Source organism: Elephantulus edwardii, unplaced genomic scaffold, assembly GCF_000299155.1.
Source record: "Elephantulus edwardii isolate Elephantulus edwardi_28Jun2011 unplaced genomic scaffold, EleEdw1.0 scaffold00352, whole genome shotgun sequence".
Taxonomy (NCBI): Eukaryota; Metazoa; Chordata; class Mammalia; order Macroscelidea; family Macroscelididae; genus Elephantulus; species Elephantulus edwardii.
This window is the reverse complement of record NW_006400102.1, coordinates 1,607,563-1,613,586: the sequence shown is the minus strand read 5'-3', so window position 1 is coordinate 1,613,586 and position 6,024 is coordinate 1,607,563.

Sequence of the window (6,024 nt, the reverse complement as noted above, 5' to 3'; positions counted from 1 at the left end):
ATGAAATCAACGACTCAAGACTTTAGTTAGTCAAGAGTTGGTTGAGTGTCCTCTTTAGTTTTTGTGCTTTTATTTGAGAAGTTTTATAAGCAGAAAATCATGTTAAGTCGAGTTATAAGATAAAATGTTGCTTAGTTTCCTGTTTGTTGATTCTTTCTATTTACAAGGCCACATCCACATCAGAATTTTTGGGATAGCAAGAGAATGTTTTCTCTGAAATACACACAAACATAAATAAGGCATAATATTGCCATTTACTCAATGACCCATATTTTTGTTCTGTTGAACAATTCCACATTTACTTACAATTAATAGTTACAATTAAGTACTACAATATTTACTTAGTAGAATTTTCTCTTTAACAGAGTTTCTCTGATTACATTCTTTTGATTCAAGCAATCCTAGATCTAGTCAATTCTGCCCCTATAACTCCCCCTTTATTTTTCTTTTATGTATTCTTCTAACTGAATTAAATAGGCATGATGTTTTTAATGCTTTATAAGTAGCATGTCAAGCCCTTATGGTTCCCTAAGTCACTAGAATTAAAAGTAGACAAAACAGACACGTTATTCTAATCAAAACCTATATTTTATGTCAGATTCCAGTTACCCACACAACAGAATTTAGGAATAGAAATGAATTTTGCAAATCTCCTTTGACTTTTCTTTTTAAAGGTTGATGAATAATTTGCATTTTTATTTACAATTCTTGCACCAAGAAGGTAGATCCATTTAAAAAGCTCCTTGTAGTCCAATTACAAAAATGGGCAAGAGATATGGAAAGAATTTTCACAGAGGAAGATATTCAAATGGCAAACAGACACATGAAGAAATGCTCAAAATCACTGGTAATAAGAGAGATGCAAATCAAAACCACAATGAGGTACGATCTTGCTAATAGTGGCAAAATTTATTAAGCAACAAGTAATAAATGTTGCAGAGGATGTGGCGAGATAGGAACGCTTACACATTGTTGATGGGATTGTAAAATGGTACAACCATTCTGGAAGACAGTTTGGCACTTCCTCAAAAAGCTGAACATAGAAATTCCATATGACCCAGCTATTCCACTACTTGAAATATAACCTAAGAAAATAAGAACTGAGGCACACATAAATGGAGAGTTTTATACCAATGTTCATAGCTGCATTCTTCCATTGCAAGAACATGGAAACAGCCCAGATATCGAACTACGAATAAATGGATTGAGAAATTATGGTACATTCATACAATGGAATACTACACAACATGCAGGAGCAATGGTTTTGTAAATTATTACCTAACTTCGGAGGGACTGGAGAGCACTTTGATGAGTGAACTATCTCAGTCCCACAAGGACAAATATTTTGTATAAAACCATTATTGTAGAACGAGTAAAAGGATCCAAGAGGTGGGGGGGGGGTGGAAGCAGAGGAATTAGGATGTTCAGGGGAAGGCTGGGAATAATTGTGGTGTTGTACAATTTGATGAGGAGGGTGAGGGAAATTGGAAGAATCTGTTTTGGAAAACAACGTATTCAAATTTTGTAAATAAATTAGTATAATAAGAACTGCCAGAAGTCCAGGCTGGGTTTAGAAGGGGTCGTGGTACTAGGGATATTGTAGCTAATGTTAGATGGATCTTGGCTGAAAGCAAGGAGTACCAGAGGAATGTATATCTGTGTTTCATTAATTATGCGAAGGTGTTGACTGTGTGGATCATAACAAACTGTGGCTGACTCTGAGAAGAATGGGAATCTCGGAACACTTGATCGTGCTAATCCGAAACCTATACTTGAACCAGGGGGCAGTAGTCAGAACAGAGCAAGGGAACACTGCATGGTTCAAAATTGGGAAGGACGTACGCCAGGGATGTGTCCTCTCTCCATACCTTTTCAACCTGTATGCAGAACAGATTGTCCGGGAGGCTGGGCTCTATGAGGAGAAATGTGGCATCAGGATTGGTGGAAGATCTATCAACAATCTGTGTTATGCAGATGACACAACCCTGCTTGCTGAAACTGAGGAGGACCTGAAGAGCTTGCTGCAGAGAGTCAAGGACTGCAGCCTTCAATATGGATTGAGGCTCAATGTCAAGAAGATGAAGATTCTCACCACTGGACCAATTGACAGCATCAGGATGGATGGCAAAGAGATTGGAATTCTTCACAGCTTTAGTTTGCTTGGCTCCACAGTCAACACTCTCAGCACCATTAGCCAGGAAATTAAAAGACATATTGCGATGGATGGGGAAGTCAGCTGTTAGGGACCTCTCCAAAGTACTAAAGAGCAATGGTGTCACTCTGGAGGGTGTGTGCCTGATACAGGCTATGGTCTTTGCAATCACTTGTTATGCATCAGAGAGTTGGACAATGACTAGGGAAGATAGAAGGAGAATTGATGCCTTTGAGCTGTGATATTGGAGAAGAGTATTGAGGGACTGCTAAGAAAACAGATTCATCTTTGAGAGGGTTAAACCAGGCTGCTCCTTGGAGGACAGAATTCTGATGCTTCATCTGACATACTTTGGTCATGTTGTAAAGAGAGACCAGTCCTTGGAGAAGGACATCATGCTTGGAGGTTGAAGGGATGGCGCAGGAGGGGAAGGCCCTCTAGGAGGTGGATTGATTCAGTGACTGGGGTAATCGGGATGGGTGTATCAGAGACAGTGAGATTGGCAGAGGACACAGCTGAGTTTAGGGCTGTTGTTCAGCTATGAGTCGCAAGCGACTCGGCGGCACATAACAACATATTGAGAATTATTGTAAAGAATAGTAACACAAATATGTTCATGTTGCCAATCACATTTCAAATAGTTTCATGTTATTAAAGCCTGCTGTTCTCCTAGCTATGTTGTTGTACTCTCTAAAGCCTGTAAGCAGTTTAGTATTTCTTTAAAATTATTAGTTTGTTTGATCATGGTTTGAGTAGTATTAGACATTATATACTCTACTGCTTGAGCGGCATTTATTGCGTTTGTTAAAGGCACTCCTGCAACCATGGCAGTAGCTATTACAAGTATGACAGATACAAAAAAGCAATAAGAATAAATAAAAAATCTTTTGGATCAACCAGTAGCCTTTTTAAATGCTGCTTTAAAAATATGTAATACAGAAGGTTATTGTCAGAGTTGTGTAAGGTTAATAGGAACTCAAACCTCTGCCACTTTTCTTAGAGGCATAATAGTAATAACATTTTGTTGGATTATATTTTTATATGTATTTCAAGAAGTAACTAAGCAGTAGAAGCAACAGTGCCTTTATGACCATGTTTTCCTCTTCTTTTTGTTTTATTTAAATTTATTATTAATTTCAGTAAAAATTTACAGAGACTTTGGATTGCCATTCATTCATTGTTGCAATTTTCTCCCCTCCCAACCTTCCCCCTTGTACATTACCCTCTTATAAAAGTAAAACTAAAATTCTTCCATTGTTTTACAAACCCTCCCCTAGGTCCACTCCACCATGTAGCCTTCACTCTAGACTCCTGTCATGACAAAAGTACCTAATCACATATCCTTTTTAAACAGTGTTCTCCCTTATCTGTTTCAATGCAGTATACATTATTGAACCCATCTTTCTCAGTATCTCCCCGCCCCCAAGGTCAGTCCTGTTTTACAACAGTGGTACCATGCAGTATTTGTTCTTTTGTGACTGAGATACTTCACTCAGCATAATGTCCTCCAGGGTCACCCATTTTGAATATTACATGAGTTCCTTGTTTTTCAATGCAGCATAGTATCCCTTGGTGTGAGTATACCACAGCTTCTCTATCCATTCATTTGTTGATGGGCACCTGGGTTGTTTCCAACTCCTTGCTATTGTGAACAAAGCCGCAATAAACATGGGTGTGCATATATCTGCTTGGATGTCAGTATGGTCTCTTTGGGGTATAATCCCAGTAGTGAAATTGCTGAGTAAAAGGGCATCTCTATTAGCATCTTTTTGAGAAAGCGCCACACCACCTAGCACAGTGGTTGCACCATTTTACACTCCCACCACCAGTGAATAAGTGTTCCAGTTTCTCCACAACCTTGCCAGCATTTGTTGCTTGCTATTCTGTTAAATTTTGCTATTCTGACTGGGGTGTGATGATATCTCATAGTTGTTTTAATTTGCATCTCTCTTAGAACTAGAGATTTTGAACATTTCTTCATGTGCTTGTTAGCCATCTGAATGTCTTCTTTGATGACATTGTTCATATCCTGTTCCCATTTTTCTATTGGATTCTTTACCTTTATCTTGTTGTCCTGCTCAAGTATTTTATAAGTTCTGGATATAAGTCCCTTATCTGATATGTCATTACCAAATACTTTTTCCCAGTCAGTGGCTTCCCTTTTTACCTTATTGGACAAGTTTTTGGATGTGCATAGGGATTTGATTCTTAAAAGATCCCATTCATCTATTTTATCTTCTCCTTTTTGTAGGTCATATTTTTCTTTTCAAGAAAAGATTCAAAAAATGAAAAAAGAAAAGATTCAGAAGACATTACTAAGACAAAGGGATATGGCACACACACCATGACTCCTTGAGAAATAATAAGATTTAAGTTATAAATAGAGTTATGATGACTATAACAATGGGATAAATGTATCTGAAAGAAAGGAATTCCTAATCTCCTTAAATTAAAATACCAGGGAATTTGTCCTTCTTGACATTTTATTCCTAAAACAGGAGCAGATAACCTTTCACCACGTCAAGATATAGAGCTATTAAAAGCAAAATTAGAAGAAATACTATAATCGACCTGCCAGCTTCCCCCAGAAGCTTGTAGCCTCAACCCTGCAGCCTGTGACTGCAGAACCTTCACCTGTACACTTGACTCCACTTACGGAGCCACTTTGCCTATCTACTCAGTATTTTAAGCAGTGCCTTCTCGATCAGGGGATGATGCCCTATGGTCCTGCTTTCGCCCCTCCCTACCTGTTTAAGCCCCACCCTCGGACACCGGCCAGCTTTCCCTAGAAGCATGTCTCTAAACGCCATGGCTACAACAGCAGAACCTGCACCTCTACAATTGGCTCCACTTTGGGCCTTCAAGACAACACTAATACTCAAGATTCAGCCAGGACTTCACCTTTCTGGAGGACATCATGCTGTTTTGCCAGCCATATGCTTTAACTATAAGACCCCAGCAACCACCATCCACAGGAATACCGTACTGGAGCAAAAGAACAGAGATAAGGTCCTACCTGCAAAACATCAGAAAGAGTAGTGAAGAGAGTTGAGGAACCCGGCTGCATCAGGAAAGAGAGCTGCAATCAGAAAACAGTAAGTCTTCTACCCCAGAGAAGTTTACTGATAAGAGAGAAGAGAGAAGGAACAGAAGCAGTTGCCACACACACACACACGTACACCCTACTTACCACAGATCCAGCAAACTTTGCAACAGGACCAAAGAGGAAGGATCATAGCCAGAGTGAGTTGCCCTCCCCTCCCCTACTGGAATGTTGAGCTTCCCAACTGAAGAAACTCCTCCCATGAACCCAGGGACCTGAGAGAAATTCAGGCGGAGTGAGCTATCCTTGTCTTTTCTGAAACAGTAAGCTCCTGAGGCAAGTTAGTTAGATCAAGTCCTGGTTGGCCCCCAGGCAAGAAAAAACTTTATCACAGTAATGACACAGAAGAAACAGACTACTTCACAGTCGACACAAAACCAAAACGATATTTCAGCCTAAAAAATACACAAAATCAAGAGGCAACCTAGTTCTTAATGGAGAGAGTTTAATATGATTCTCTTTGAGAACAGGAGCTAGGCAAAGATGCCCACTATCTTCTCTTCTATTTAATTCTATATTGGAAGTATTAGTGAGAGCAATAAGGCATGACAAGAAAATAAAAGCTATCCAAATTGACAAAGAGGAGATAAAACTATATATATGCAGATGATATTATAGTTGTGTTGTTGTTGTTGTTATGTGCCGTCGAGTGGCTTGCGACTCATAGCGACCCTATGTACAACAGCCCTAAAATCCGCTCTGTCCTGTGCCAATCGCACTGTCTCTGACACTCCCATCCCAATTATCCCAGTCACTGAATCAATCCAAC